Raw genomic sequence first — 7,867 nt, 5'->3', positions numbered from 1 at the left:
AGCTACAGGAGACAAAGAAATATTAGTGTAAAATCCGAAGGAATGGCCTCCACAGGCGAGAATATTAAAATTCTAATTGTTAATTGACGTAGTATTCTCAACGCAGTGCCAGAGTTTGAAACTCTCCTGTAAACCAGTGAATCTCACGTAATACTATGCACATAAAGTTGGATCAAGCCTGAAGCCGATGCTAGTGAGGGTTTTGGGCAAAATTTTAAGTGTATATCGAAAGGATCGGCTAATGGGAAATGGAAGTGGTGTATTTGTCGCAGTGGCCAAGATACTCAGATTCACAGAGACGTACATTCAAGCAGTATGCAACATAGTTTTGGGCAAGACTCCGTGTCAGAGGTGAACATAGAATTGTTTTGGATTCTTCTATCGTCCTGATGTAACCTAAAACTGCAGAGAAAACCTCAGTTCGCTCGTACTTAAGTTCCATAGTAATACTGTAATCATCGATGGGTGTGGCCGTGCGGTTAAAGGCGCTGCAGTCTGGAACCGCAAGACCGCTACGGTCGCAGGTTCGAATCCTGCCTCGGGCATGGATGTTTGTGATGTCCTTAGGTTAGTTAGGTTTAACTAGTTCTAAGTTCTAGGGGACTAATGACCTCAGCAGTTGAGTCCCATAGTGCTCAGAGCCATTTGAACCATTTGATGGAGACTTTAATCACTCAGCAACCGAATGGAAAAATAATAGTTTTGTTAGCGGTTGGCGTGACAAGGTATCCTGTTAAACAATACTAGATGCCTTCTCTGAGAACAATCTAGAACAAGTTTGTTCGGAACCTCACTCATAATGGAAAGATTTTAATCCTAAAGGCAACAAATAGATGTGACGTCTTTGAGCATGTCCACATCGAATTTGGTATCAGTGACCGTGACACGGTTGTGGTAACAATGATTACCATATTACAAAGGGCAGTGAAAACAAGTAGAAAGATACGTATGTTCAGTAAATTAGATAAAAAAAGCAGAAGTGTCATATCTCAGTGAGGAACTTGAAATCTTTATCGCAGGACAGGAGCGTGTAGAGGATCTGTGGCTCAAGTTTAAAAGAGTATTTCACCATACTCTGGACACATATGTACCGCGTACAGCAGTTCATAATGGGAGTACACTCCATGGTATACAGTCACTATAAAGGAACTTCTGAAAAGACTGCCAAAAAAACACGTTTGGATATCAGGAGAACAATGCGTGAAGCCTTCAGTGAGTACCAAAGCAGAATTTTGTCTAATGACCTATCACAACATCCAAAGAAATTCTGGTCGTATGTAAATGTTGTTAGTGGCACCAAAGTCAGTGTACAGTCACTCGTCGATGAGACAGGATCTGAAATTGAGGATGGAAAAGTAAAAGCAGTAATGCTTAACTCCGTTTTCAAATGTCTCTTTACAAAGGAAAACCAAGGTGTGTAGCACCGACTCAACCCTCGTACCACTGAAAAGATGAATGAAGTAAGTGTTAGTGTCAGTAGTGTTGAGAAGCAATTCAAAACGTTAAAACTGAACAAAGAGAGAGGGCATGATGTAGTACTTAACAGACTATATAATGTATTTGTGGGCGGGTTAGTCCCTCTTTTAAATACAATCTGTCTTAGGTCGCTCGAGCAGAAAACAGTATCCAGTAGTTGGAAGAAAGTACAGGTCATACCCATTTACAAGAAAGGTGGCAGAAGCGATCCACAAAACTACCGTCCAATGGCGTTGGTATCGATTCGTTGTAGAATCTTAGAACACACCCTCAGGTGAAGAAAGTCATGGCATCGCTACTAATATCGTTTCGGACCTTCTTTTTCCCGGCGTAGTGCAGCACCTCGACATGGCATGGACTCAGACAAGTCGTTGTAAGTCCTCTACAGAAATATTGAGCCATTCTGCCTCTATAGTCGTCCATAATTGTGAAAGCGCTGCCGGTGCAGGATTTTGTGCAGGAACTGATCTCTCGATTATGTCCCATAATTAAAAAAAAAAAAAAAAACAACTGAACTCCTCCCGAATAGGCGACGAAGACCCAACGGTACCGGCCGGCCGCCGTCTCATCCTCAGCCTATAGGCGCCACTGGATGCGGATATCGATGGGCATTTGGTCAGCACACCGCTCTCCCAGCCGTATGTCAGTTTGCGAGACCGGAGCCGCTACTTCTCAATCAAGTAGCTCCTCAGTTTGCCTCACAAGGGCTGAGTGCTCCCCGCTTGCCATCAGCACTCGGCAGACCGGATGGTCGCCCATCCAAGTGCTAGCCCAGCCCGACAGCGCTTAACTTCGGTGATCTGACGGGAAACGGTGGTACCATTGCGGCAAGGCCCTAGGCTTTGTCCCATCATACCAAAAACGAAAAATTGTGGCCCGGTGACACGGCGTATTGTCATCCACAAAATTTCCATCGTTGTTTGGGAACATGAAGTGCACGAATGGCTGCAAATAGTCTCCAACTAGCCGAACATAACCATTTCCAGTCAATGATCAGTTCAGTTGATCCAGAGGGCTCAGTCCATTCCATGTAAACATAGCCCACACACCATTATGAAGGCACCACCAGCTTGCAAAGTGAAATGTTGACAACTTGGTCCATGGCTTCGTGGGGTCTGCACCACACTCAAACCCTAGCATCAGCTCTTACTAACTGATATCGGGACCTCATCTGACCACGCCATGGTTTTCGTCATCTAGGGTCCGACCGATGTGGTCATGAGCCCAGGAATGACGCGTCAGGCAATGTCGTGCTGTTAGTAAAGCCACTCACGTCGGCCATCTGCTGACATGGCCCATTAACGGCAGATTTCGCCTCATTGATTTTTGCGGTTATTTCACGCAGTGTTGCTTGTCTGTTACCACTGACAACTCTACGCATACACCGCTTCTCTCAGCGAATTCTCTAACGATTTACGAAGGTGGGATGTGTCATGTGTTTAGCTCCAACTAGCATTCCGCCATCAAAGTCTGTTAATTCCCGTCGTACAGCCATAATCACCATTTCATATGACTCACCTGAGTACTGCCCTTTTATACCTTGTGTACGCAACATTGCTGCCATATGTGTATGTGAACATCGTTATCCCCTGACTTTTGTCACCTCTGTGTATTCTGAGGTCAAACTTAATGAGATATCTCTAACAGAATGATCTCCTCCTTTCCAACCAGCATGGAGTCCGGAAACATCGATTATGTGAAACCCAACTCACATATTTCTCATCTGATACACTGAAAACTTTGGATCAAGGTAGTCAGAAAGATACAGTATTTCTTGCTTTCTGAAAAGCATTTGACTCAGTACCACATCTACGCTTATTATCAAAGGTACGATGGTATCAAGCGAAATCTGTGACTGGATTTAGTATCTCTTGGTAGGGAGGACGCAGCAAGTTATCGACAGAAGTAGAAGTAACTTCGGATCTGCTGCAGAGAAATGAGTTGGAATTCTTGCTCTTCATGTTGTATTTTAATGGCCTGTTGGACACTTTTAATAGTAACTTCAGACTTTTTGCAAATGATGCAGTTATTTCTAATGACGTACTGTCTGAAAGAAGCTGCATAAATATTCAGTCACATCTTGATGAAATATCAAAGCTGTGCAAAGGTTGGAAAATTGAATAAGAAACATAAAATTGCACACTTCACGAACAGAAAAAAAAAAAACATTGCATCGTAGGACTGTAGTGTCAGTGAGTCACGGTTGGAGTTAGTCAACTCAGACAAATACATCGTTTTAACACTTAGGAGTATGAAACGGAACGGTCACATGTCACAGCCGGCCGGAGTGGCCGAGCGGTTCTAGGTGCTACAGTCTGGGACCGCGCGACCGCTACGGTCGCAGGTTCGAATCTTGCCTCGGGCATGGATGTGTGTGATGTCCTTACGTTAGTTAAGTTTAAGTAGTTCTAAGTTCTAGGGGACTGATGACCTCAGAAATTAAGTCCCATAGTGCTCAGAGCCATTTTTGAACGTGTCACAGTCGTGGGAAATTTACAAAGAAGATTTCTTACAAATCACTTGTTCGACGCATCCTAAAATACTGCTCATGTGTGTTGGCCCCCTACCAAATGGGGATGAGGAGCGATACTGAACGTAAACAGAGAATGGCAGCACGAAAGGTCACAGGATTTTTTGATCTGTCGGAAAGTGTCACAGAGATGCTGAAGAAACTGAACTGACAGAATCTTGAAGACAGACGTATACTATCCCGCGAAATCTACTTGTAAAGTTTCAAAAAGCGGCTTTAAATGATGACTCTAGGAATATACTACTACCCTCCCCCCCCTCCCCAATCCCCTCCCCCCTCATGTTTCGCTCCCATAGTGATCATGCGGATAAGGTTAGATTAATTAGAACACACACACAGGCTTTTAAACAATATTATCTCCTGCGCTCTATATGTGAGTGGAAGATACAGTGGGACGTACCTTCTGCCATGCAATTCACAGTGGTTTGTAGAGTATAGATATAGACGTAGATTTAACAGTGAACTCTGTTGCCATACCCTTAATGATCAGAGTACCACATATTCCAGCATTACACAGCATATGTTTCAGGAATGGAAAGAAATTCTTCAGGATGGCATTCGGTGGTTGTTTCATTCAATGCCGCAATAAATAATGAGTTTGTTTGTGTCAGCGGGTATCACACACTAGACTGAGTTTAATCGTATAATACCTGTTTTGTGGTGAAAATTTCCACAGTGTTTGACAAGAATTGAACTGCTGCTTTGTCGTGTAATACTTCTTCTTCACTGCAGCAGAATATGGTGTAGTGCGGTGTTTGTGCTGTTGATGACGAAGGGAGAGCGTTGTTTCCAGCGCCGGGATAAAAATATTAAACTCAGCGTAAGACAGCGATGTAAATTGTCAACCTGCTACCATATGGCTCAAATGGCTCTGAGCACTATGGGACTCAACATCTTAGGTCATAAGTCCCCTAGAACTTAGAACTACTTAAACCTAACTAACCTAAGGACACCACACACACCCATGCCCGAGGCAGGATTCGAACCTGCGACCGTAGCAGTCCCGCGGTTCCGGACTGCAGCGCCAGAACCGCTAGACCACCGCGGCCGGCTGCTACCATATGTTGCACTGAGAAAGTGTGCTACTATTGTAAAACTGACTCGTTCTACATCATAGCAAGAGGTCGCAATTATGATTCACGGATCATGCAAATAAGTAACGAACTCCTTCCGATTTCCATCAGAGGGATGCTGATGGATCTCTGTCAACAATGAGTTGCACACTCACGCCGTGCCAAACTGAAGAGATGTTTTGGATATAACACAGGATACTGAAGCATGACGTGGCAGACAGAAAAGACATACCAACACTTCTTTACGAAATTAGTACCGCTACCTCATGGCTAAGATGATCATAGTTGCCAGCCGGAGTGGCCGAGCGGTTCTAGGCGCTACAGTCTGGAACGGCGCGACCGCTACGGTCGCAGGTTCGAATCCTGCCTCGGGCATGGATGTGTGTGATGTCCTTAGGTTAGTTAGGTTTAAGTAGTTCTAAGTTCTAGGGGACTGATGACCTCAGCAGTTAAGTCCCATAGTGCTCAGAGCCATTTGAACCATGATCATAGTTGCGTGGCTTAGTGATCCATGACACAGAGAGCCGGCCGCTGGTGGCCGAGCGGTTCTGGCGCTACAGTCTGGAACCGCGCGACCGCTACGGTCGCAGGTTCGAATCCTGCCTCGGGCATGGATGTTTGTGTTGTCCTTAGGTTAGTTAGGTTTAAGTAGTTCTAAGTTCTAGGGGACTTATGACCTCAGCAGTTGAGTCCCATAGTGCTCAGAACCATTTGAACCATTGACACAGAGGGCACTGATTGGGCAAACAGAAGATCACTTTTAATATTGGTACAACGAAGCTTTACAAACATCCAAAAGGGATGTTTTTCACTCCATGTTAGCATCTCATATTAAGATCTGTTACCGGAATTCGCTACCTGATGAATTCTTTCAATAATTCACTGATTCATGCTCTCTGCCTTCTGAGAAAAACTAAATTTGGACATTTATCCCAATTTAATGCGGCATGAAAACTACAAACATGTTTATCCAGGAAAAGTAAAGGTGCATTAATTAGGGTTTAATGACTTTGAGATTTGTGTGGTTTCAGTTTCATATCCATCTTTGGGTTAACCTTTTTCTGAATAGAAAAATGGGAGATTTGAAATGGGGATGCTGTATATAGGAGAAATCACTGCGTGTTGTTCATATATGTCGAACTTCAGTACTCTATCGCTAGTTATATGGTGATTTACAACTGATTCATAAAGTTAATCGAGCATCTTTACTGCAGAAGCACAGTAACCCATCGGTTTCATAGGAAAGAACTGAAGAAAGTTATTAAAGAAATTGCCTTCTTTATCTCAAGAAGTATTGCTACAATAAATGGAGGGAGCACTAGTACCATTAAGAGTTGAGAAAGAAGGCTTTTACAGCCGAGCGAGTTATTTATTGAAGACCCGAACCAATAGTGACAACTTAAGCCAATGAAAATTCGAACACCGATTAATAAAAAGTAAATCGCTTTTTCAGGGCCTGAAATACCTGTTAATAAACGACGTAGAGAAATAACAGCATTACAGATACCATTTATCTAAGAAATGCTCTCATTTTTCCCGTCTGTGTTTAATTTATACTCCACAATATTTTAAAGCCAGCCTCTCGACTTGATGAACTGACTGACAGTCTTTACTCGATCTTTCCATTGGTATTCGCATCTTTTCCTCAGAGAATCTAGCTGCCAGTAGATTTCATTATACTTTGTATCCATTTAGTCAGATGTAATTTTTGTATATACTTTTAACAAAATTTATATGAAACGTTTCACAAGTTTTTCTCTGTCTGAGAGTCCTGGTGTAAACAGTTATTTAGACACAGCTCTACGGAGATCAGCATAAATACCTCTTTAGTTAATGCGAATGGGCAGAGCGATATTTGCAATGTTTGTGCTGTTAATTTAGCCTGTAAATCAACGTTCTCGTTCGCCTTCTCCTCTGTAAAAGCTTCTCACAGTGCAACACAGTTTTTATCTGTCTCAGGAAAGTCTTCCGCTTTTATTTTTATTCTCAGAATGTCTTTGAAAGCAGTCTCGTGATGTGTTTTGAATAACAGATGTGTTTCGCTTTTACTTAAAAATAATAGTAGTTTTATTTTCCTTCTGTTAACTATGGCTCTCTAATTTGCATTCTCGTTCCCCGCGTTTTCAACCTTCCTTGTGTATTCAAAGCATGCCAGGTTCCTGTCAACCTAAAGACCGAAATTAACAGAAAAACGCAAGGAATGGATAAGGTTACAGCCCAAGAGCACTCGGCATTACATCAACATGCTTATTTAAAAGGGAATCGAAAAGTAGATTCCTCCCATATTGAGAGCAATTGTACAAATAAGCACAAGAGCAGTGTGTCATTATAAGGCAAGTAACAAATTTAAACAGAATATCAAATGACCTGTAAAACTGATTACCATTCCACCGTGTCATGGAAGAAGCAATAAGTTTAGATAATTCATTTACAGGTTCAAAACGCCGTAGACTGAAAAAACACTCCCATATTGAAAGTAATTATACAAATAAGCTCAAGGGCAATTTCTCATCATAAGGTAAGTAACAAATGTAAACAGAATGGCAAATGACCTATAAAACTGATAACCGTTCCACCGTGATGGAAGAAGCAACAAATTTAGATAATTCATTTATTGGTTTAAAACGCTGTAGACTAGAATAACACTAGCAAAGTTCGCTCGTGATTACTCCGTATTTTCGACACAGTGGCTGATATATCTAGAGATGTAAACAGTGGAATAGGCCTAGTTTTTGGCACTTACACCTACAAGAAAGATGAAAATAGATTGCGAATGTTTTAGGAATTC

This window comes from Schistocerca nitens, chromosome 3 (genome assembly GCF_023898315.1).
Source record: "Schistocerca nitens isolate TAMUIC-IGC-003100 chromosome 3, iqSchNite1.1, whole genome shotgun sequence".
Lineage (NCBI taxonomy): Eukaryota > Metazoa > Arthropoda > Insecta > Orthoptera > Acrididae > Schistocerca > Schistocerca nitens.
The sequence above is the reverse complement of the archived record's forward strand: the minus strand, read 5'-3'. Positions refer to the sequence as shown.